Source organism: Prosopis cineraria, unplaced genomic scaffold, assembly GCF_029017545.1.
Source record: "Prosopis cineraria cultivar Desert tree isolate PC_DT_omini unplaced genomic scaffold, ASM2901754v1 PC11, whole genome shotgun sequence".
In the NCBI taxonomy this organism is placed as follows: Eukaryota; Viridiplantae; Streptophyta; class Magnoliopsida; order Fabales; family Fabaceae; genus Prosopis; species Prosopis cineraria.
The window spans coordinates 3,959,425-3,984,909 of NW_026555342.1; the positions used below are offsets into that span (position 1 = coordinate 3,959,425).

The following is a 25,485-nucleotide window of genomic DNA, read 5'->3' on the forward strand; positions in this document are numbered from 1 at the left end:
GTCAGGAGCCAAATATTTATCATCTTAGAATTTTTGAATGTACAGTGTTTGTTCCTATTGTTGCACCACAACTCACAAAAATTAGATCTCAATGAAGGTTGGGAATATATATTAGTTTTGAATCTCCCTCTATAATCAAGTATGTATAATCATTAACTAAAGATTTATTCACAGCATGTTTTAATGATTTTCATTTTGATGAAACAATTTTCCAACATTAGGGAGAGAAAATAAGAAGCAGGATAAAGAAATTACATGGAATGTTAATATTATCTCGTCTAGATTTTCATACAAAACAATGTGAACTTGAAGTTAAAAAAAAATTATTTACAAAATATTGCAAATCAATTGCCATATGCATTTACTAACTTTAAAAGAATTACCAAGTCTCATATTCTAACTAAAAATATTCCTATTATAATTGATATCCCAGTAGGACAATTAGAAAGAAGCGTGGTAGATCAATTGATTCCAAAGATAAAAATCCTAGAAAGAAGAAAGGAGCACAAAATAAAGATAGCATAGATGACATAGTTGAGGAGGTTGGTACTCTAACAGAGTACAAAGACATAACTAACTAGAAGAACCTAAAAGTGGTCCAAGTACCTGAAGATAATGAAGAGATTTCAATAAGTTATGTCACTATGGAAAAAGATGGAATCAAAAAAATATAGTTATCGATGACATATTTTCATATAATGTTGCTGTAGAAATAATGAATCAAAATGAAAATCTAGAACTAAAATTGGTTGAACAATGTATACACGTAAATGATTGGCCAAAATGAAAAGATGCAATTCAAAGCAAGGTTAAATTCGCTTTCAAAATGTGAAGTTTTTGGGTCAATGGTCTGAATACCTAATAGTGTAGAGCCAATGGGATATAAATGTGTATTTATGCAAAAACAAAATGAGAAAATGAAATCGTTAGATATAAAGCATGATTAGTAGGATGAGAATTTTCTCAAAAACTTAGTATTAATTATGAAGAGACATATTTTCCTATGGTTGATAGTTGATACAATTATTTTAAAATATCTAATTAGTCTGGCAGTACACAGAAAACTTGATATACTCTTAATGGATGTTGTTATAGCCTATTTATGTGGCTCTTTACACATAGAAATTTATATAAATATCCTCAAAGGATTTAAATTGTTAGAAGCATGTAAAGATTCTCAAGAAGAATATGTAATTAGTTTGCATAAATCTTTGTATGGATTGAAACAATATGAAAGAATGTGTCATAACTGTCTTAGTGAATATTCGCTGAAGGAAAGTTATAAAAACTATCTAATATCTTCATGTGTTTTTATAAAGAGAAATATATCTAAGTTTGTCATAATTGCTACCTATGTGGATTATTTGAATGTAATTGGAACTCTTAAAGAGCTCTAAAAGGCAATTAATTGCTTAAAGAAAGAATTTGAAATAAAAAAATCTTGAAAGAATAAAATTTTATCTCAATTTACAAATCGAGCATTTAACAAATGAAATTTTTCTTTATCACCCAACTTATATTGAAAAAATATTGAAGTAATTTTATATCGACAAAGTGCATCCATTAACTACTTCGATAGTTGTAAGATCTCTTGATAAGAAAAAAGATCATTTTGTCCTCAATAGAAAGATGGAGAACTTTTTAGTCTTAAAGTACCATATTTTAGTGTTATAGGTGTACTAATGTATCTTACTAATTCAACAAGACTTGATATTGCATTTGTTTTAAATTTATTAGTAAGATTTAGTTCTTCTCTAACAAAAAAACATTGGAATAGAGTTAAACATTTATTTCAATATTTCCAAAGGATAATCAATATGTAATTATTTTATTCTATGAATTTGAATAACAACTTATTAGTTATGCAGATGTAAGATTTCAATCAGATCCACATAAAGGAAAATCACAAATTTCATATTTGTTTACTTGTAGGGGTATAACAATATCTTAGCATTCAATAAAACAAACTTTAGCTACTACCTCATCAAATTATGTAGAAATAATTACAATTTACAAGACAAGTAAAGAATGTATTTAGTTAAAGTCAGTGATCCATCATATCCAAAATATGTGTGATTTATTGTTGGGAAAAAAGATTCGAACAATATTATATGAAGATAATACAATATGTATAGCTCAATTAAAAGGATGATACATCAAAAAAGATAAAGCAAAACATATTTCTCCAAAATCCTTTTCACTCGTGACCTTTTAAAGAGTAATGATATAGATGTTTAGTAAATTTGCTCATGTGACAATCTTGTAGATTTGTTTACTAAGATACTACCAATTTCAATATTTGAGAAGTTAGTCTATGATATTGAAATGTGTAGATTCAAAGATAAAAAGTGATTGTGTTATCAGGGGGAGTAAAGTGATATTATTACAAGGGGAAGGCTATGGGGAATAAATATCATGTTATACTCTTTTTTCCTTTACAAGGATTTCTCTCATTGGGTTTTTTTAGAAAAGTGTTTAAAAATATTGTGTACCCTTTTTATTTCACTAGGTTTTTTTCTCATTGAGTTTTTTCTAGTAAGGTTTTAATGAAACACAATGTTTGTTATGGACATCCAAGGGAGAATATCTATAAAGAACCGATACTTCAAATTATCTCACGTATTCATATCAATACTCATCAGTACTTCTTCGATATGTATCTATAGAGTATCAAAATATTATTTTTTTTAATTTTGATTTCTTTTATTTTAGATATTGTGAGTTGGTACTTTAAGTCAATACTTCAAGGCTATTATTAAAAAAAATTAAATTTTGTTAAATTCCTAATATATTTTTGTGTTTTTCTTTTAAAATCAAAGATTAGGTTTTTTAAAAAAAATAAGTTTTAGATATAATAAAAAATAAAAATTATTTTTTTGAATATAAAAGTGTAGGAATATAATTTTTTAGCATTTAAATCCTAGCTGAGAAACTAGTAACAAAGACTAGGCCATAGGCAATTAGATATTGATAGAATAAAAGTACAAGTAATGATTATGTTTTACTTGATATTATTTTACAGGACTATATATGTTTGCTATTTTGAATATTTTTTAAATTAAAATTAAAACTTTAGTGTTTTTTATAAAAATATATGTACATATCGAAAATGTATCCTATATTCTTAAAAATAAAAGCATCAAACATCAAGTACCTATCATATCCTATACACATATCAATATCTGTATATCATAGACTATTGCCTCACATATTGTATCGGTATCGTGTCCATTACAATACTCACCAATACTTGAAATATGATTTTTTAATTCAAAAGAATTTTAATTTTTGATAGTATCCGATAATTTAAATTGAGTTAATACTTTAAAACCAATGGTTCGAGGCTATTTTAAAAAGAACAATGTTATTAAATATTGAGATATTAATTTTTCTTTTTCCTAATATATTTATGTGATTTGCTTTTAAATTCAAAAATTGAATTTTCCTTAAAAAAAGCATGCTTTATATATAATAAAAGAATAAAAATTATATTTTTAATTATAAAAACATAGGAATATAATCTTTTGACATATAAACCCTAAGTAGGGAATTATTAACAAAGATTAGGTGGTAGGCAAGTAGGTAGAGATAGAATAAAAGTATAATTAATGGTTATGTTTTGTTTGGTATTACTATAAAAAACTATATATGTACGCTAGGTTGGATATTTTTTAAATTTAAACTATAGTTTTAATATTTTTATGATTTTTTTATAAATATATTTGTATATATAAGGGACATATCGCACTCTATATTTTTAAAAATAAAAGTGTTGATGTATTGAATATGTATCATATCCAATACATGTTCAGTATATGTGCAATATAGCTTTATAACAAAAAGCACATATTCAAACCCAAAACAAAAGAACAAAAAGAACCAAATCAAGAGGTAATAAGAAGAATCAGCTGATACGTGAAGAGGTGTAGCAAATTCGTTCAAGAGCTTGGTTGGAAAATAAAAAGATCACAGAATTAAAAAGTTTTCTAGAAGTCTTGCTTGGTGAATCTCATTGGTTTTATACATTTTTTTTTTCAAATATATCATATATGAAAATTTAGAGTCTATATTTTGAGTGAAGTTTGACAGGTCAGCTCTAATAAATCAAATAAAGAAACTAATAAATCAATTAAAGAAAATATAAGATTGAGATTAGCAAAATAATTTTTTAATGATGGTAACCTGATAGGACTAGAAAAATTAGGCCATACTCTATTGAGTTTGTGCTTGACCCAAATACCTAAAAAAAATATTTTTATAAAATATATTGAATATTAATTAATTTTTAAATTTTATATCCTTTTATACTTTTATACTGAGATATTATATATTTGAGTATATTTTCTTTGTTCAAAAATATAAAGTATTTTTTAAGGAGTTGGATATTAAAAAATATTTTGCATTTTTAATCTTCCGAGGTATAATCATTACTTATTTAAAAAAAAATACTCCTATTGATGAATGATTTTATATTTATTATAGAGCATTTAATAAAAATAAATATAGAAAACTAGAATTAATTTAAAAGTAGATAACTATTTTATTAAGGGGTGAGATTTAAGTAAAAATATCTTACATTTTTAAACGGAAAGAGTATTATTATAAATATTTCTTAAAAAATTAAAATGTTTGCATTGTTATTTTTATTATTTTTAATCCATAAAATATTTCAAAATAATGTTTAAAATGCATTTTATTCTTGATATCTAAACTTCAAGATCCTCAAATTTTTTAAAAACATTGAGTCTTCTACATTTGTTAAATATTTGATATTTTTTATAATATAAAATAATTAATTTTAAAGTAAAAAAATATTTGTTTGCAAAAGGAAAAACTAAAAAATTAATAATTCAAGTATTAGATTTAATATCATCTACTCAACCCATATACTTGACCATAATCACGGTACTCTACCACAATAATTAAATGATAACCAATCCCTATCATCTTATCATAGTAGAGGGGACTTTTTTTTTTCTTTTAGCAACATAGAAGAGGGGACTTAAATGTAGTTAACAGGACTAATCAAAGTAGAATAGAAAAAAGCTTAATTTGAATATTTATTATGGTTAATAAAATTTAGATCATAACATCAAAATCATAATATAATCACCTACTATTCTACCATGGTAGAATAACTTTAAGCCAATATAATAAATCCTACCATAATATAAAAGAGACGAACTATTTGTTTTAGTTATATTATAAAGGAAAAATTTACTAGTAATACTTTTAAAACATAACCATTACAAAGTTGGGATCAAAAATATAGAAACACATTTTTAAAAGCTAAACAATTGGTCAAAAATGATTTATCAGAGTTTGTAAGTATTTGGAAGCTGGCGATGCCAACACAATTTGAAAATATTTGAGAATAAGGGGTAGAAAGTCAATGTTATGAAAACTGACATGTTGTGGCTAACAATGCATCTACCATGATTGACAATGTAGATGCCTTTTGCCATAGTGAAGTACGCATGCATTGTAACTAAGGCACCATTTACCACGTCACACTGCGTAGAAACTCTGACACCATATTTTGGGGGTTGTACTTACAACACGCCCTAAATCTTCATCCGATATTCAATTGAGGTGCTCTAAATATTCACAGAAAGCTCATTTAGTGAACTAACTAATGATACTAATTTTATTTTCAAATATTATCATATCATAAAATTGGACACTCGAAATCAAAATCACATTTTCACTCTTCAACTCTTTTAAGGTGTCCAAACCCATAAATTAAATGCCATTAGTCTACCACAATCATTAAACCACACCCAATAGACTTACCATAACCATGCAAAGCATCATATATCACATATCCAACCTCAATCCCAACTTTCCAAGCTAAAATTAATGGGGACGAATTACAGCATGCTAATAGCACATATATCACATTTTCAACCCTTAACCTTTTGATTCCAAAAATAATAGGGAGAGCTAATCAAACATTATACATATACAATCATCCATGCAATCACTATCATGGGGTTGTATTGGCCTAATCTATTCCATCATGCAAATGCATTTTGTAAGTATTGTGTTGAATGTCAGCATATAGGAAATCTCTCACAGAAATGAGAGATCTCAACAATGTTTACTTTTCTATTAGTTATTTGATGTTTGAGGTATTAATTTCATAGGACCTATTCTCATTTCATTTGAATTTGCTAACATTTTACCAATTGTTGATTATGTTTCTAAGTGGATAAAAGCTAAAGCCACCAGGACTGATAACTATGCTGCTATTGTAGATTTTGTTAGGTACCAGTATTTTGGCCATGAATAAATAACTCAATCACATCACATATAACTTAGGGCCCAAAACACAACCAATTTTTATATCATGCAAATGGTGCAAGTACTAAAAACAAAATAGGCCTACAATAGGAAACCATATTTTTAAGCCTATAGTGCCTTTCCTTTTATTTTACCCAAGGCCAGTGCCTGTAAAATGTTAAGGAGAGGTGTGAATATAATCACTCAATAACCAAAATACTCTAATAAATGCATATGCAAACTAATTAGTTATAGATAATGCATGCGGACAAATAAATGTGTGTGTGTGTGTCATTAGTTGCAAAGGTTCAAAGCACATAGCTAGAACCAATCACATATTTACAAATTGATGATGTGCAAAACATTCCAAGCACAAACTTAACAACTATGTGACAGATATCAATGTAATGCATGATTAATAGCCTCCCTTATCATCACCTAATACCTCCAACTGAAATCGTTAGCTATGAATTCAAATAGGGCGTGTGCCTGTAAATAGACTATCTGAAGCTCACCAATCGTTAAGAGTTACTTGACCAAAAGTTGCTACACTTACTCCCAAGCCACAATTCCCCCATTCTCAAATGCTTGGAGTGTTGTTAACCTTAAACTAGTCTCCTTGAAGAATGAGTAGAGACAAGCTAGATTTAAGTCCCTCGACAAAAAATGGAACAATCTTTCAACAAACAATAGGATGAAGGCAAGCCTTTGATTAATGAAAAGTAACCATGCCACGTGGATTTATGTCTACTCTACAAAGAGCAAACTCCTGCTAAATATAATTATGCAAGATACACATGCTTCTACACATAAAGCACGCAAATCATATTATCAAGCTCAAGGCATTTTATCACATTTCATATCTTAATCATCTTCACCATAGCCGTATCACATCATCATGCTCAACTTGCATAATTACATTCACAAAACTCATTCAAGGAATAACATTAATTTACATATGGATTTCCACCAATGATAATATACCCAACGGGTAAAGTAACAAATTTGGCTCTGAACTATATAAGGTGCTGCAAAATAAATTCTCAACTTTAAAAAATAGAGCATTTAACAGCCTTTGTTAATTTTGATTTAACGAACATTAACTTCCCATGTGGGGCCTAAAAATTTTTAACGAAAATGACATGTGGCACTCCACCTTAATAAATAAAGGTGCAAATCTAGCCATAAACTATTTTCCGAGAAGCACTGGGTAGTCTCTGTTCTAAAAAACGAACCACCCAACACCTTCTCATCAGTGTTAACCATAATGCTATTTATTTTCAAACTTATGGGACCCACAATACGTCAATCTCTCCAATCTTCTTACTATCATTCTCAATCTCAGCTTTAGAAGAAAAGGCTCAAAAAGTGCTTATCTAAAGGCATTCCTGAGAATGATGCTAATGATGTAGAAGAAAAAAAGGAAGATAAAATTTTATTTAAATCTCTATAGTAATTCAAGCAAAGTAGCAGTTTGAATTGCATTGCCACTATGCAAGGGAGAAGTTTGATTCAATCGCTTCATTTTCTATCATGGCTAAATTAAGCTTGAGAGTTTGATGCGTTGTGTCCCATAAGTTTGAAAATAAATGACATTTGGTCACAAAATTGATGAGGAAGTTATGCATGGTCTGTTTTTCATGTTTGATAATTTTCTTTGTACTAATTGATGGTAGAGGCTACCCAATGCTCTTTGAAAAATAGTTCATGGCTAAATTTGTACCTTTACCCATGTTGAGGTGGAGTGCCTTGTGTGTCATTTTTAATCAACTTTTATGGGCCCTATCTAATGTCCGTTGAGTAAAATTAACGGTGGGCACTAGATGCTCCATTTTTTAAAGTTAAGAATTTATTTTGCATCACCTCATAAGATAGGCTATCTAATGCTCCTGGAAAAATAATTGATGGCCAAATTTGCATATTTACCCTATACCTAAGTAAGGACATCATGAATTGAATGGTTCATGAAATTGTGGTTTAAATACTATATGCATTTAAGATTGAAGCTTGAATGATGTTAATAAACAAAAATCAACATATAATCTTGAGAAAGAAACATCGTAGCATGCAATTCATACCGTGTGCACTTGTATGATTGCAATAATGGAAATGGATGGAAGGATCCATGTTCCATCACTATGTGAGTCCTCTAATAAAGAAAATCCTATCACAGTACCCTTAGGACTTTGACAACATGTCATAAGAGGCTGGTTTCATGACAGCTACTTTAGCTTGTACCTTATGATCATGAATGATTCAATCCAACAGGTCGATTACTAGGAAAGAGACTAAATTAGACTTCATTGATATCCAATCTAAAGGAAGATTAAGCTTGAAACACACAATTGTGTTAGTTTTTGAGACATGTCCCTTACAAGTTATGAGAAAAACTTGTAAGTATTGGTGCTGAGCATATAAGATGGAAGTATGAGCTAGAGATAATTAGCTCAAGGGGAATTAGACATGTCATGGGTTGTGTGCGGGTAAATCTAGAGTGCTTAAGGCAATTCATAACAGCAAAGGAGGTATACAAATGGATGCCTTCATCTGCTGATCTTGTTATAGGGTTTCTAGTACTCAAAACATCTGAATCGAGGACGGCTTGCCTACCAACCACGACAGATTCGACCTTAATGGGAATCTGATAATGATGTCAAATTAATGAATAGATACTTGACATATTCTGATTTAATAAGAATTGACTATACATCAAGAATTAGTGGTGGATTGATTCCTGATTGAATCTTAAAAAAAAAAAACCTTGCCCTATATTTATTGTGGAATAGTCCATCACATCAATTCTCTCCATTATGAGGTGAATTGTGATGATTAGATTTTCCCTTTTCATAGCAGCCTACCACACTAGAAATAAATAGCGGTGAGTCACTAGAGAAAGAACACCTCAAAACGAATCCCTCCTTCTCAATATTTGTACATCCTCCCCCTCTCTTTATTGCACCTCTAAGAAAGGCCTCTAGTTGTCCTATCTAGGTTAATTTTCTGTCAAAAACAACTACATTCAATGCTCATGACACTACTACAAAAAAAGGTACATTGTATAGTTACAAACTTTTTATCCAATATGAGGCTTTCATATATTCGTGAAAAAATATTGGACACTCATAAAAAACGTCCAATATTGGGTGACTCTTCTAAAAAAATGGGGCATTTTTTTTTTAAATTGGAGATGAACTCCAAAACTCAACAATAACATAGAACTTATACTAAAAAAATGTCCCAAATACTAAAAATAAAATTTCTACTTATATTTAATAAAAATAAATATCCTAAAGAAAAATAAAATGAGAGTTGAAAAGGTTAAAAACCATGAATAAACCTCAACAAAGATAGAGTCCCTTTAGAATCAAGTTTGTCTAGCCAACCTAAAATATATGATTCAGATGCATACACTCAAATGTTCAAACCAACCCGCCAAAAAAATCATATTATATCAATAATATATACATGAAAAAGGTTGTGCACCTAACTATTGCCAATGCATGTAAGAGATATGTATTCAACTACTCAAAACACAATAAGAAGAATGTTACTATTAGTTACCTCAGCAAAAAACTCAGAAGTCACATCAATCATAGATTGCTTCTTCCTGAAACATTTCAAATGCAGAGTCAATAGTCGTTTTTCCTAAAATTACCGAGCCAAAATGCAACAAGACTAAAACATGGCTTCCAAACTGTACTATCATAAGTTCGTATTTCTAGCAACAGGCAATCCAAAAGATCTGAAAATTGTTTTATTTCAATGCTTTAAGAGATTCTTTTTTATTTTTAGACGGCATAAAAATTTCCATCAAAATAGTAAATTAAGGATCAAAGCTGATAGCAACAAAATTTAGCCCCACCAAGATCGGAATGTTGGATTCAAATAAGTTATGGGGACTTCTTTATGGAAGGTTCAATTCAAAGGAAATAAGGTAATGGACTGGAATAAGCTAAGGATTAGTGGAGGGTAAAAATGCAGAAATGCATTTAAGCCTGGCAACATATGATAGGAAATTAGGAATGTACCCTTCTATCATGACTCCTCAAAATCACATCACATTTCAGAAAAGCTAACAAGAAATAGTAGACAGCTCTAGACATCAAGTTATTAAACTTAAGGAAAGCAAACACTTTAAGAAAACAAATCTTTACCTCATTATCTCCAATGGCTACATATCTTGCAAATGGAACAGTTAAGCCATATTGCTAAAAGAATAAAGCTCACCACCCCGTCAAAAATGCCAAAGGACAAATCAGAACATAGTTCATAAGATCCAAAGGTTTAAGTAAACTTTTGTGGTGAAAAAATAATTCAAACAAAAATATTAAAAATCACTCAAATCATCTAGTTTGTTTTGGCAAAGTCATAAATCCTCTAGATATTAAATTGACATGCTCAAGACAAGACTATCAAATCCAAAATCTATCCAATCTAGGAAAAAAAAAAAAGCAGAGAAACCAATCCATTACTTGTAGCTAACACCATAAAAAAGTAGAAATGATTTGTGCTTCGTTGAAATCTATAGCGTCATTGAACTCACAAATCTAAAGACATAAAAATTCATACTCATATTATTCTAAAACTAGCCAGCAGGTCACAGAAAACATAGATTTAGATATACAACGGTAGCAAATTCCAAAGCAAAATAATTAGCAAATTCTAGCATGCGCTGTCATTTCGCCAATTAATTGAAGACATTGAAAAATAGTTTCGTTCGATTCATTTTCAGAATTTATGCCCCTCAATATGTGTCAGTTATTACTGGATTATGCTTATGCTGTTTTATTTGCAATGTAACCCATGTATTTAATAACCATGAATTATTACTTTTAGAACATAGAATCAGTTATATTTAGTCCCACGTCAAAAATATATTTTTCAAAGAAAATAAAATATGACTATTGATTAAAAACTTAGATAAAAAAAATTTAATGCATTAAACACTTTATCAAGACGTGTTTAAGATAAAAAATATATATCATGCTTTCACAATGTGCTTATATTTAAAAAAAAGCTTTACAATGTCAAAAAAAAAATACAACAACATACACGAGGAAAAAAAAAAACAGAAAGATAGCAATGAATTAGATATGATGTGTGTGCATGTAGGTGTCATCTACTGCCACGTCAAACATTTTTTTTAAAGAAAATAAAAGAGAACTTTTGTTTAAAAATTGATAAAATTATCATGTAAAATATGATGCATTGAACACTTCTTCAAAACATGTTTAAGTTTAAAAAAATCATGTTTCAAAAAAAAATAGATAAATAATAGGAAGTGAAAATATTAAAATGTGCTCATATTTAAAAAAGCTTTACAAAGTTAAAAAAAAACGCACAATGAAAAAAAAAAAAAAGGAGGATGAGTTGGATATGGTGTGTGTCCATGGTAGTTTCATCAAGTCCAACATCAAAAATATTTTTTTAAGGGAAATAAAAAATGACTTTTTAACAAGTGAGAAAGATATTATGAAAATTATAATGCATTAAACACTTTTTCAAGACATGTTCACATTAAATATAAAACCATGTTTCCACAACAAATATAGATAGATTAAAAAGATGAGTTTATATTTAAAAAAGGATTTCAAATGTAAGAAAAAAATCAATAAAAATCAAAAGGAAAAAAAGAGAAAGAAGGCAATAAGTTATATAGAGTGTATGTGCATCGCCGTTTTAAGAAGTCCTATATAAAAGCATATTTTTTAGAGGAACAAGATACGAACTTAATTTAAAAATTGAGAAAGATATCAAGATAAATGTAAAGCATTGAGCACTTTTGAAAGACATATTTAAGCTAAATAAAAAAATGAAATATAGACAAAAAATAGAAATAAGTAATAGGAAGTGTAAAGATTAAAAAGATGGGCTTCTATTTTAAAAAAAGCTACAAAATGTAAAAAAACATGAGAGAAAGAAATAATGCAATAAGTTATATATGCTGCTTGTGCATGCTTGTTCACTCAAGTCCCACATCAGAAATATATATTTTTAAAGAAAATAATTTATAAATAATGAATTTTATTTAAAAATTGAGAAGGATATCAACAAAAATGAAACACAAAAGTAATTTTTGAAGATATATTTAAGCTAAAGAAGAAAATCAAGTTTCAAAAAAAAATATAGACAAGAAGGAAGTGAAAAGATCAAAAGACGCTTTATATTAAATAAAAGTTTAAAATGAAAGAAAAGATCAACAAACAAGAGTAAAAAGAGAGAAAGGCTATAGAGAGTCACATATTGTACGTATGCGTGGTTGTTTCATCAAATCTCACGTCAAAAATATATTTTATAAAGAAAGTAAAAGATGACTTTAACTTAAAAATTGAAAAAAGATATCAAGAAAAATATAAAACAATAAACACTTCTTGAAAACATATTTAAGCTAAATAAAACAATCAAGTTTAAACCAAAAAAAATATAGATAAATAACAGAACGTGAAAAGACTAAAAAAGGTGCTTAAATTTAAAAAAATTTAAAATGAAAGTAATCATGAAAAATCATGAAGGAAAAAAAAATGAAATGAGTTACTTATGAGGTGTGCGGCGTGGATTCATCAAAGCCAACATCAAAAATATATTTTTGGAAAAATAAATCACTATCAATATTATTTAAAAATTGAGAAAGGTATCAAAAGAAATATAAAGCAATAACCATTTTTTGAACATATATTTAAGCTGAATATAAAAATAAAAGTCAAGTTTAGACAAAAATATAGATAAATAACAAGAGGTGAAAAGACATAAAAGAAAAAAACATGTGCTTATAGTTTAATAAAAAAAACTTTAGAATAAAAGAAAACAATAATGAAAAATATAGTGAATTAAACACTTCTTCAAGACATTTTAAAGCTAAATAAAAAAAATCATGTTTCATAAAAATATAGATAAATAATAGGAAGCGCAAAATAAAAAAAAGATATGTTTATATTTAAAAAAGCTTTACAATGTAAAAAACAAATCAATAAAAAGCACAAGGAAAAGAAAAAAAGAAATAATGCAATGAGTTAAATATTTTTTAATGTATTAAAACACTTTTCCAGGACATGTTTAAGATTAAAAAATATTAAAAAATTAAAAAAAAGTGATTCTATTAAAAAAATTAAAATTAAAGTAAGCAACCAAGAAAAAACCATGAGGAGAGTTGACTTTTGTTTAAAAATTGAAAAAGATATCATGAAAAATATAATGCATTTCCAAGACATGTTTAAACTAAATAAAAATCATGTTTCAACAAATAAATATAGATAAATAATAGAAATAAAAAATTAAAAAGATGTGCTTATATTAAAAAAAAGCTTTAAAATGTGAAAAAATAAACAACAAAAAGCATGAATTAAAAAAAAAAAAAAACTGCAATGAGTTAGACATGCGCTGTGTGCATGTGGTTTCATCTAGTCCCACGTTAAAAATATATTTTCTCAAGAAAATAAAAGATGACTTTAGCTTAAAAACTGAGAAAGATATCATGAACAATATAATGGATTAAACAATTTTTCAAGACATGTTTAAGCTGAACAAAGAATCACCTTTCCACAAAAATATAGATAAATAATAGGAAAAAAAAAAGGGTTTACAATGTAAAAAATTCAACAAAAAGCACAAGGAACAAAAAGACAAAGAATGCAACGAGTTAAATATGGTGTATGCACGGTCGTTTCATCTAATCCCACGTTAAAAATATATTTTTTAAGGATAATAGAAGATTACTTCTTTAAAAAAATTGAAAAAATATCATAAAAAATATAATGCATAACTTTTTCAAGACATCTTTAAGCAAAATAAAAAAATCATGGTTTAATAAAAAATTATAGATAACCAATTGGAAGTGAAATGATTAAAAAGATGTGCTAATACTTTAAAAAACCTTTAAAATCTGAAAAGAATTAAAAGGTAAATAAATCAACAAAAAAGCATGAAAAACAGAGAGAAAGAAAGAATGCAATGCGCTAGAAATGAGGTTTTGCATGGTGGTTTCATCTAGTCCCACATCAAAAATATATTTTTTAAAAGAAAATAAAGGATGACTTTTGTTTGAAAATTGAAAAAGATATCATGAAAAATTTAATACATTAAACACTTTTTCAACACATGTATAAGCTAAATAAAACATCATGTTTCCACAAAAAATATAGATAAAGAATAGAAAGTGAAAAGATTAAAAAGATGGGCTTATATTTAAAAAAGCTTTAAAATGTGAAAAAAACAACAAAAAGCATGAGAGAAAACAAAAAGAAACAATGCAATGAGTAAGAAATGGGTGTGTGTGTGGTGGTCTCAACTAGTCCCACATCAAAAACATATTATTTTAAGAAAATAAAAGTGGACTTCTGTTTAAAAAATAAGAAAGGTATCATGAAGAATATCTTGCATTAAACACTTCTTCAAGGCATGTTTAAGCTTAAAAAAAATATGTTTCCAAAAAAATATAGATGAATAATAGAAAGTGAAAAGATTAAAAAGATATGCTTATTTTTAAAAAAAGCTTTACAACGTAAAAGATCAACAAAAAGCAAGAGGAAAAAAAGAGAAAGAATGCAACGATTTAGATATGGTGTGTGTGCATGGTGATTTCATCTAATCCCATGTCAAAAATATATTTTTTAAAGAAAATAAAAGACGATTTTTGTTTAAAAATTGAAAAAGATATCATGAAAAAGATAATGCATTAAAAACATTTTCAAGACATGTTTAACCTAAATTAAAGAAAAAATATATTTCAATAAAATATTATAGATAAATTATTAAGAAGTGAAATGATATGCTTATATTTTAAAAAAGCTTTAGAATTTAAAAAAAGCATTAAAAGTAATTAAATCAACAAAAAGCACGAAAAAAAACAGAGAAAAAACATGACGAGTTAGAAATGAGATTTGCACATCCTGGTTTCATCTAGTCCCATATCAAAAAAAAAATTTTTTAAAAGAAAAGAAAAGATGACTTTTGTTTGGAAATTGAGAAAGATATGAAAAATTTAATGCATTAGACACCATGTCAAGAAATGTTTAGGCTAAGTAAAAAAATATGATTCCACAAAAATATAGATAAATAATAGGAAGCACAAAGATTAAAAAGATATGCTTATATTTAGAAAAGCTTAAAAATGTTAAAAAAAATCAACAAAAAGTACCAAAAAGAGAGGGAAAGAATGCAATGAGTTAGATATGGTGACCGTGCATGGTAGTTTCATCTAGTCCCACATCAACAATATATTTTTAAAGAAAATAAAAGATGACATGTTTAAAAATAGAAAATGATATCATGGAAAATATAATGCATTAAACACTTTTTCAAGACACATTTAAGCTAAATAAAAAAATCATGTTTCAATAAAAAATTATAGATAAATAATAGGAAGAGAAAAGATTAAAAATAAGTACTTATATTTAAAAAAAACCTTTAAAATTATAAAAGAATTAAAATGTAAATAAAAAATTCAACAAAATGCACAAGGAAAAAAGAGAAATAGCGCAACAAGTTAGAAACGAAATAAAGTGTGCAAAAAAGTAGTTTCATCTAATCCCACGTTAAAAATATATTTTTTAAAGAAAATAAAAGTTGACTTTTGGTTAAAAATTGAAAAATATATCATGAAAAACATAATGCATTAAACTCTTTTCAAGACATGTTTAAGCTAAATAAAAAAATCATGTTTCAATAAAAAAATTATACCTAAATATTAGGAAGTAAAATGATTAAAAAGATATACTTATATTTTAAAAAAATTTTAAAATTAAAAAAATGAGCATTAAAAATAAATCAACAAAAAGCACAAAAAAAAAAAGGATAAGAATGCAATGCCTTAGAAATGAGGTTTGCGTGTAGGAGTTTCATCTAGTTCCATGTCAAAAATATATTTTTTAAAAAAATAAAAGATGACTTTTGCTTAAAAATTAAGATATCGTGAAAAATTTAATGCACTAAACACTTTTTCAAGACATGTTTAAATTAAGTAAAAAATCATATTTTCAAAAAAGAAATATAGATAAAATAAAATGAAGTACGAAGATTAAAAAAATGTGCTTATATTTAAAAAAGCTTTCACATGTGAAAAAAAAAAATAAACAACAAAAAGCACAAGCAAAAAGCAAAGAAAGAATGCAGTGAGTTGGAAATGGGGTGTACATGGTGGTTTCATCTAATACCACGTCAAAAATATATTTTTTAAGAAAATAAGAGATGACTTTTGTTTAAAAATTGAGAAAGATATCATGAAAACTTTAATGTATTAAACAGTTTTTCAAGAAATGTTTAAGCCAAATAAAAAAAAACCACGTTCCGATAAAAATTATAGATAAATATTAGGAAGTGAAATGATTAAAAAGATGTCCTTATAATTTTAAAAAAGCTCTAAAATTTAAAAAAAGTATTAAAAAGTAAATAAATAAACAAAAAGCACGAAAGAAAAATGAGAAAGAATGCAATGAGTTAGAAATGAGATTTGTGCATGGCAGTTTCATCTAGTCCCATGACAAAAAAATATTTTTTAAAGAAAATAAAAGATGACTTTTGTTTGAAAATTGGGAAATATATCTTGAAAAATTTTAAGCATTAAACACTTTTTCAAGACATGTTTAAGCTAAGTAAACAAATCATGTCTTCACCAAAAAAAAGATAGATAATAAAAAGTGCAAAGATTAAAAAAATTTGCTTATATTTTAAAAAGTTTTAAAATGTGAAAAAAAACAACAAAAAGCATGAGCAAAAGACAAAGAAAGAATGTAATCAGTTAGAAATAGGTGTGCATGGTGGTTTCATCTAGTACCACATCAAAATATATTTTTTTAGAAAATAAAATATAACTTTTGCTTAAGAAACTAGGAAAGATGCCACGAAGAATATAATGCATTAAACACTTTTTCAAGACATGTTTAAGCTAAACAAAAAATCATGTTTCCACAAAAAATATAGATAAATAATAGGAAGTGGAAAGATTAAAAGATATAATTTCAAAAGAAAATAAAAGATATGGTTATAATTTAAAAAGCTTTAAAATTTAAGAAACATTAAAAAGTAAATAAATCAACAAAAAGCATGAAAGATGCAATGAGTTAGACATGATAAGTGTACATGATGGTTTCATCTAGTGCCACATCAAAAACATATTTTTTAAAGAAAGTAAAAGATGACTTCTTTAAAAACAGAAAATGATATCATGAAAAATATAATGCATTAAACAAATTATCAAGACATGTTTAAGTTAAATAAAAAAATCATGTTTGAATAAAAAAATTATAGATAAATAATAGGAAGTAAAAAGATTAAAAATACGTTCTTATATTAAAAAAGATTTAAAATTTTAAAAAATAAAATGTCAAAAAAAAACCCTTAACAAAATGCATGAGGAAAAAAGAGAAATAATGCAAAGAGTTAGAAATGAAGTGTGCCCAAGGAGATTTCACACATAAAAAATATATTTTTAAAAGAAAATAAAAGATAACTTTTTTAAAAACATTGAGAAAGCTATCATGAAAAATATGATGCATTAAACACATTTTCAAGACATGTTTAAGCTAAATAAAAAAAATCATGTTTCAACAAAAAATTATAAATAAATAATAAGAAGTGAAATGATTAAAAAGACGTGCATATATTTTAAAAACCTTTAAAATTTAAAAAAGCATTAAAATGTAAACCAATAAACAAAAAGCATGAAAAAAACCGAGAAAGAATTCAATGTGTTATGAGGTTTTTGCATGGTGGTTTCATCTAGTTCCACGTCCAAAAAGAAATGTGTTTTAAAAAAAAAAAGATGACTTTTGTTTAAAAATTGAAAAAGAGATCGTGAAAAACTTAATGCACTAAACACTTTTTCAAGACATGTTTAAGTTAAATAAAAAAATTATGTTTTAACAAAAAGATGTATAGATAAATAATAGTAAATATAAAGATTAAAAAGATGTGCTTATTTTAAAAAGCTTCAAAATGTGAAAAAACAACAAAAAGCATGAGCAAAAAATAAAGAAAGAATGCAATGAGTTAGAAATGAGGTTTTTGCATGGTGGTTCATCTAAGTTCCACGTCCAAAAAATGTGTTTTAAAGAAAATAAAAGATAATTTTTATTTAAAAAAATGACAAAGATATCGTGAAAAACTTAATGCACTAAACACTTTTTCAAGACATGTTTAAGCTAAATAAAAAAATTATGTTTTAACAAAAAATATAGACAAATAATAGGAAGTGGAAAGATGAAAAATATGTTATTATTTTTAAAAAAGCTTTACAATGTAAAAAAATCAACAAAAAGCACGAGGAAGAAACGAAATGGAATGCAACGATTTAGATATGGTGACTGTATAGTGGATCCATCTAATACCCCGTCAAAAAACTATTTTTAAAGAAAAACTAAGATGACTTTGTTTAAAAATTGAAAAAGATATTATGAAAAATATAATGCATTAAACACCTTTTCAAGACGTTAAATAAAAAAAATTCATGTTTCAATAAAAAATTATAGATAAATATTAGGAAGTGAAATGATTAAAAAGATGTAGTTACATTTTAAAAAAGCTTCAAAAATTAAAAAAAGCATTAAAAAGTAAATAAATAAACAAAAAGCATGTAAGAAAAAAGAGAAAAAAATGCCATGAGTTAGAAATGAGGTTTGCGCACGATAGTTTCATCTAGTTCCACGTCAAAAAAATATTTTGTAAAGAAAGTAAAAGATGACTTTGTTTAAAAATTGAGAAAGAAATCATGAAATAAACAAATTTTCAAGACAAGTTTCAGCTAAGTACATTTAGGTTTGCGCATGATAGTTTCATCTAGTCCCACGTCAAAAAAATATTTTGTAAAGAAAGTAAAAGATGACTTTGTTTAAAAATTGAGAAAGAAATCATAAACTAAACAAATTTTCAAGACATGTTTCGACTATGTAAAAAAATCATGTTTTCACAAAAAAAAAGAAAAATAATAGAAATACAAAGATTAAAAATATGTGCTAATATTTAAGAAAGCTTAAAAATGTAACAAAATCAACAAAAAGCCGGAGGAAAAAAGAGGGAAAGAATGCAATGAGATAGACATTGAGACTGTGCATGGTGGTTTCATCTAGTCCCATTTCAAAAATATATTTTTTAAAGAAAATAAAAGATGAGCTGTTTAAAAATTGAAAATGATATTATGAAAAATATAATGCATTAAAAAAAATTTAAGGCATGTTTAAGCTAAATAAAAAATAAAATTTCAATAAAAAAATTATAGATAAATAATAGAAAGTGAAAAAATTAAAAAGATGTTCATATTTAAAAAAAGGTTTAAAATTTTAAAAAGCATTAAAATGTCAAAAAAAAACTTGACAGCACGACAAAAAGAGAGAAATAATGCAAGGAGTTAAAAGTGAGGTTTGCCCAAGGTGGTTTCATCTAGTCCCACAGCAAAAATATATTTTTTAAAGAAAATAAAAGATATCTTTTAAAAAAATTGAGAAAGATAGATCATGAAAAAATATAATGCATTAAAAATATTTGCCGGACATGCTTAAGCTAAATGAAAAAAAAATCATGTTTCAATAAAAAAATTATAGATAAATAATAGGAAGTGAAATGGTTAAAAAGATGTGATTATATTTGAAAAAAGCTTCAAAATTTAAAAAGCATTAAAAAGTAAATAAAACAAACAAAAAGCACGAGGAGAGAGAGAGAGAGAGAACGGATGCAACGTGTTAGAAATAAGGTTTTTGCATGATGGCTCCATCTAGTCCCACATCAAAAGTACATTTTTTAAAAGAAAATAAATGACGATTCTGGCTTGAAAATTGAGAAAGGTATCGTGAAAAATTTAATACACTAAACACTTTTTCAAGACAAGTTTAAGCTAAATAAAAATTCATGTTTTCACAAAAAAATATAGATAAATAATAAAAAGTAAAAAGATTAAAAAGATGTGCTTATATTCAAAAAAAAGCTTTAAAATTTGAAAAAACAACAAAAAGCACGAGCCAGAAAAAAACTAATGCAATGAGTTATAAACGGAGTGTGTGCACGGTGGTTTCATCTAGTAACACAACAAAAATATATTTTTTAAGAAAATAAAAGATGACTTTTGTTTACAAACTGAGAAAGATATCGTGAAGAATATAATGCATTAAACACCTTTTCAAGACATGCTTAAGCTAAATAAAAAATCATGCTTCCAAAAAAAATATAGATAAATAATAAAAAGTGGAAAGACTAAAAAGATGTGTTTATTTTTAAAAAATATTTACAATGCAAAAAAATCAACAAAAAGCACAAGGAAAAAAAGAAAGTGAAACGAGTGAGATATTGTTTGCGCGCTTGGTGGTTTCATCTAATCCCACATAAAAAATATATTTTTTAAAAAAAGTTGAATTTTGTTTAAAAATTGAAAAAAAATCCCCAAAAATATAATGCATTAAACATTTTTTCAAGGCATGTTTAAGCTAAAATAAAAAAAAATCATGTTTCAATAAAAACTTATAGATAAATATTAGGAAGTCAAATGATTAAAAAGATGTGCTTATATTTTAAAAAAGCTTTAAAATTTTAAAAAAAGCATCAAAAAGTAAATAAATCAATAAAAAGCATGAAAAAAAGAGAGAGACAGAAAGAATGCAATGAGTTAAAAATAAGGTTTGCGCATGGGAGTCATCTAGTCCCACATCAAAAAAATATTTTTTAAAGAAAGGAAAAGATGACTTTAGTTTAAAAATTGAGAAAGATATCATGAAAAATTTAATGCATTAAACACTTTTTTGAAGACATGTTTAATCTAAATAAAAAATCATGTTTCCACAAAAAAATAGATAAATAATAGAAAGTGTAAAAATTAAAAAGATGTACTTGTATTTAAAAAAGCTTTAAAATAATAAAATCAACAAAAAGCATGAGGAACAAAGAGTGAAAGAATACAATGAGTTAGCTATGGTGAGAATGCAGGATGGTTTCATTTTGTCCCATGTCAAAAATATATTTTTCAAACAAAATAAAAGATGACTTGTTTAAAAATTAAAAATGATATCATGAAAAAATGTAATGCATTAAATACTTTTTCAAGACATGTTTAATCTAAATAAAAAATTATAAATAAATAATAGGAAGTGAAAAGATTAAAAAGATGTACTTATGTTTAAAAAAGCTTCAAATTTAAAAAAGCATTAAAATGTAAAAAAAAAACAACAAAATGCACATGGAAAAAAGAGAAATAATGCAATGAGTTAGAAATGAAGTGTGTGCAAGGTGGTTTCATCTAATCCCACCTCTAAAATTTTTTTTAAAAAAAATAAAAGATGACTTTTATTTAAAAATTGAGAAAGATACAATGAAAAATATAACACAGCAAACACATTTTCAAGACATGTTTAAGTTAAATAAAAAAAGCATGTTTCCACACAAAAAAATATAGATAAATAACAGAAAGTGCAAAGATTAAAAAATATGCTTATATTTAAAAAAATTAAAATTTAAAAAAGCTTTAAAATATTAAAAATGAAAAGCACAAGGGAAAAAAAAAGAAAGAATGCAATGAGTTAATGGGGTGTGATAATGGTGGTTTCATCTAGTGCCACACCAAAAATATATTTTTCTAAGAAAATAAAAGATGACTTTTGCTTAAAAATTGAGAAAGATCTCACAAAAAATATAATGCATTTTCAAGATATGTTTGAGATCAATAAAAAATCATGTTTATAAAAAATATAAATAGTGGTATTTAAAAACTTTATAATGTAAAAAAATCAACAAAAAGCATGAGGACAAGAGAGAAAGAATGTAATGAGCTAGATATGGGGTGTGTGTATGGTGGTTTCATCAAGTCCCACATCAAAAACATATTTTTTAAAAGAAAATAATTTAAAATTGAGAAAGATATCATTAAAAATATAATGCATGAAACACTTTTTCAAATCATGCTGAAGCTAAATAAAAAACCATGTTTCAACAAAAAATATTGAAAAATAGTAGAAAATGCAAAGATTAAAAACATGTGCTTGAAAATATAAAAAAAAAAGAACAAAAGCACCAAAAAAAACCAAAGAAAGAATGGAATGAGTTAGATGTGCTGTGTATGCATGGTGACTTCATCAATCTCACAAGGAAAATATATTTTTTAAAGAAAATAAAAGATGACTTTTATTTAAAAATTGAGATATCAAGAAAAACATAAAAGCGTTAAACACTTTTTGAAGACAAATAATAGGAAGTGCAAAGATTAAAAATATGAGCTTGAAATTAAAAAAGCTTTAAAATGTAAGAAAAAATCAAATAAAAGAGAACAATAACAAGAGAGAGAGAGAGAGAGAGAGAGAGAGAGAGAGAGTGCAATGAGTCATATATGGTGTGTGCGCATGGTGATTTCATCAAGTCCTACTTCAAAAATATATTTTTTTAAAGAAAATAAGAGATGAGTTTTATTTAAACATGGAGAAAGATATCAACAAAAATATAAAGCATTCAGCACTTTTTGAAGACATATTTTAGCTAAGTAAAAATTTCAAGTTTAAACAAAAAATATCGATAAATCAAAGAAGGTGAAAAGATTAAAAATATGTGCTTACATTTAAAAAGGATTTAAAATGTAAAAAAAAAAAATAAAAAGCACAAGAAAATAAGAGAAAGAAAGCAACAAGTTATATATAGTGCCCGTGCACCATAGTGGTTTCATCAAATCCTAAATTAAATCACTATTCAAAGGACAATGCATCACCTTTGATATACGTACTCCTACACTTCGATGTATTCCTGATCACTGCATGCATGAGATGCCTAAGTTCACACTAGCCCATTTCGGTCCTCTGCAGAGCAAGATCATAGAACACACAGTCAAATTGTTGAATCAACAGAAAGTAACAAGAACATGTACAATACATGACTGTCCTCTTTTATGGATCAATAAGTATAATTTCACTTGGTTTTTTAATCTCAAGGGATCCAGATCAATAATTTAGATGTGACCAGATACATACTTAGTTTTGCGATCAGCACACTCCCTATTTTCTGGTAATTTAAGAAGTCCTTCCAGTATCTGCATGTTTGAGTAAGGAAAAGATATTATCGAATAAGGAAAGGAAAGCACAATATGACAAATTTCAAATCAAGAAACATAAATATATATTGAATTTCACCCGTACAAAAATAAAGAATTGTGAATGCAAATTACAAAACATGCATTAAATTATGGATGCTTCAGACTGAAAAACTGGTTCCCAATCAGTAGAATTAAAACCAGACCCAAATTTACATAAGTGATAAGACAAAAACCAACCATCCAATTTTTAAAAATGGAAATGAATTAGTGTGGTCTCTTTGGCTCGAAAAATTGGAATACTAAACCGTGGATTATTAAGATTCATGTAACATCGTCACAATGTCTTCAAGAGTCTCACAACCAATCTATTGAGTGCCACCCTTTTTACGGGTTAAATAATCCTCAAAATTAGAAAATTATAACTACTCAGATAACTTTCCATACACAAAAACTAAAATTATAAAAACTTATAAATCAAATCGAGGCAAAGAGAAAAATCTGAAATTTTCTGCAGACTAACACAGATTGTGAGAATGGATAACACAAGTACAACGAAAATAACAATAACAATAGGTCATACAGATCCATAATAGATCATTAAGCAGGCGAATAGAATCAACGCAACCCCAAAAAGAAAAATGGAAGATTTAAAAGCATTAAGAAATAAAACGCGACTACCAAATTACTATCCTAAATCCCCACCAAGCAACCAAGACAGCTCGCATCAATCCGTAAACGTATCATAAACAGGTAGATCAAGCTCTCGCGAAACAATTATCTGAAACGACATCTCTAAGAGCTAATTGTACCATAAGCTTGCACGCACAAAAAAAAAAAAACATCAATTTGTTCCTACGATTTGCTGATATGCGTATGCACATGTTAGAGTACAATTAATTTCATATCCAATGGTAATGAGAAAATGAGAATAAGGCAGCTTGAAACAGGGAATCTTACCATCTCCTCCCTTCGCATGAATCAGAGCCAGCTTCCAATCATCGCCCATCAGCAGCGCCGCACCCTTTTGGCTCTCATTCAGTCGAGACCCCCTTCGATTTCCCTCGTCTCCTCCGCCAACCATTCACCCTGTTTCGCATAGTAGCCATCGGAGAGAGGAACCGCTTAAATCCTTTGCCGCCATTAAGCCCTAGATGAAAAAGAAACCACTCCAAAGGGTGGCGGAGAACTCTCCCGTACGGAGAGAACAAACACTCGCACATCAAGAGTGGGATTTAGATGGGAATCGGAGGTTTGGGGAGAAGAGAACCCAATATTTAGGTTCCCGTAGAAAAAATCTTGAGGAGAGATGATGTGGATGAGCGATTAATATTTCAGGCTTTTAGCCGTTGAGCTTCAGGGAAAAAGCACTCTTCGTTTAAGCCGGTCACGAGCAACCTGGCAGGGGGAAAAAAAAAAGGCATAATATAAAATATAATTTATTTATTTGTTGTTAGACATTGCTTAATCAAGATATTTTTCATTCATCATTAATTAGGGTAGAAAGTTGAGAGATGCAGTAAAGTGATTTGAACGTTGGAAAGAAAAACACTCTCTTCATTTAAAGCACGGTCACCAATAGAAGAAAAAAAAAACAACATAACATAAAATATTATTTATGCATCTATTTATTGTTAACTGTTGCTTAATCAAGATATTTTTCAAACTTGGATCATCGTTTATTAGGGTAGAAAACATAGACGTAATTTTACCGTTGTATACATTTATTATTTATTTTGTTTTTTGCCAGAATTTATTATTTATTTCGCACCTACATTATAATAATATTAAATAATATTACAATATTACAATATAATATAATTAACATTTTATTTTTATTTTTATAGAAATAGTTGGTGTTGGTTTATTTTTTAAATCTATTACTTATTCCATGTTTTATTTGTTTTTATTTTGATTGATCTATTTTTCGCACCTGATTTTGGTTTGAGTTTCTGCACTTTTCTTTTTTTAATTCACTTTTTATTTTTATTTTTAAAAATAATTGGTATTGATTTTAATTTTGAATCTATTATCAGTTACTTTTTTTTTCTTTTGTTTCTTGGTTGCATTTTGATTTTTGTTGATTTATTTTTTCATCTGATTTTGATTTTGATTTTGTTGATCTATCTAATTCCTTGATTGTTATTTGTTTTATTATTTCTTTACTTTTTCATGGATTTTTTTTTTTTCTGCAGCTTTCTTTTGAAGTTTATTTGGAT

At 26.9% G+C, this 25,485-nt stretch overlaps 1 long non-coding RNA gene across 1 annotated transcript; it reads right to left on the reverse strand.

Moving 5' to 3' along the window:
• Positions 1–306: 306 nt before the first annotated feature.
• On the reverse strand, positions 307–24,628 carry LOC129285462 (uncharacterized). The gene is made up of 5 exons (XR_008587216.1): positions 24,227–24,628; positions 23,208–23,266; positions 22,949–23,036; positions 9,844–9,889; positions 307–606 (listed from the first exon to the last, which is right to left on the reverse strand). It is a non-coding gene; the product is annotated as an uncharacterized LOC129285462 (long non-coding RNA).
• Between the last annotated feature and the right edge of the window lie 857 nt (positions 24,629–25,485).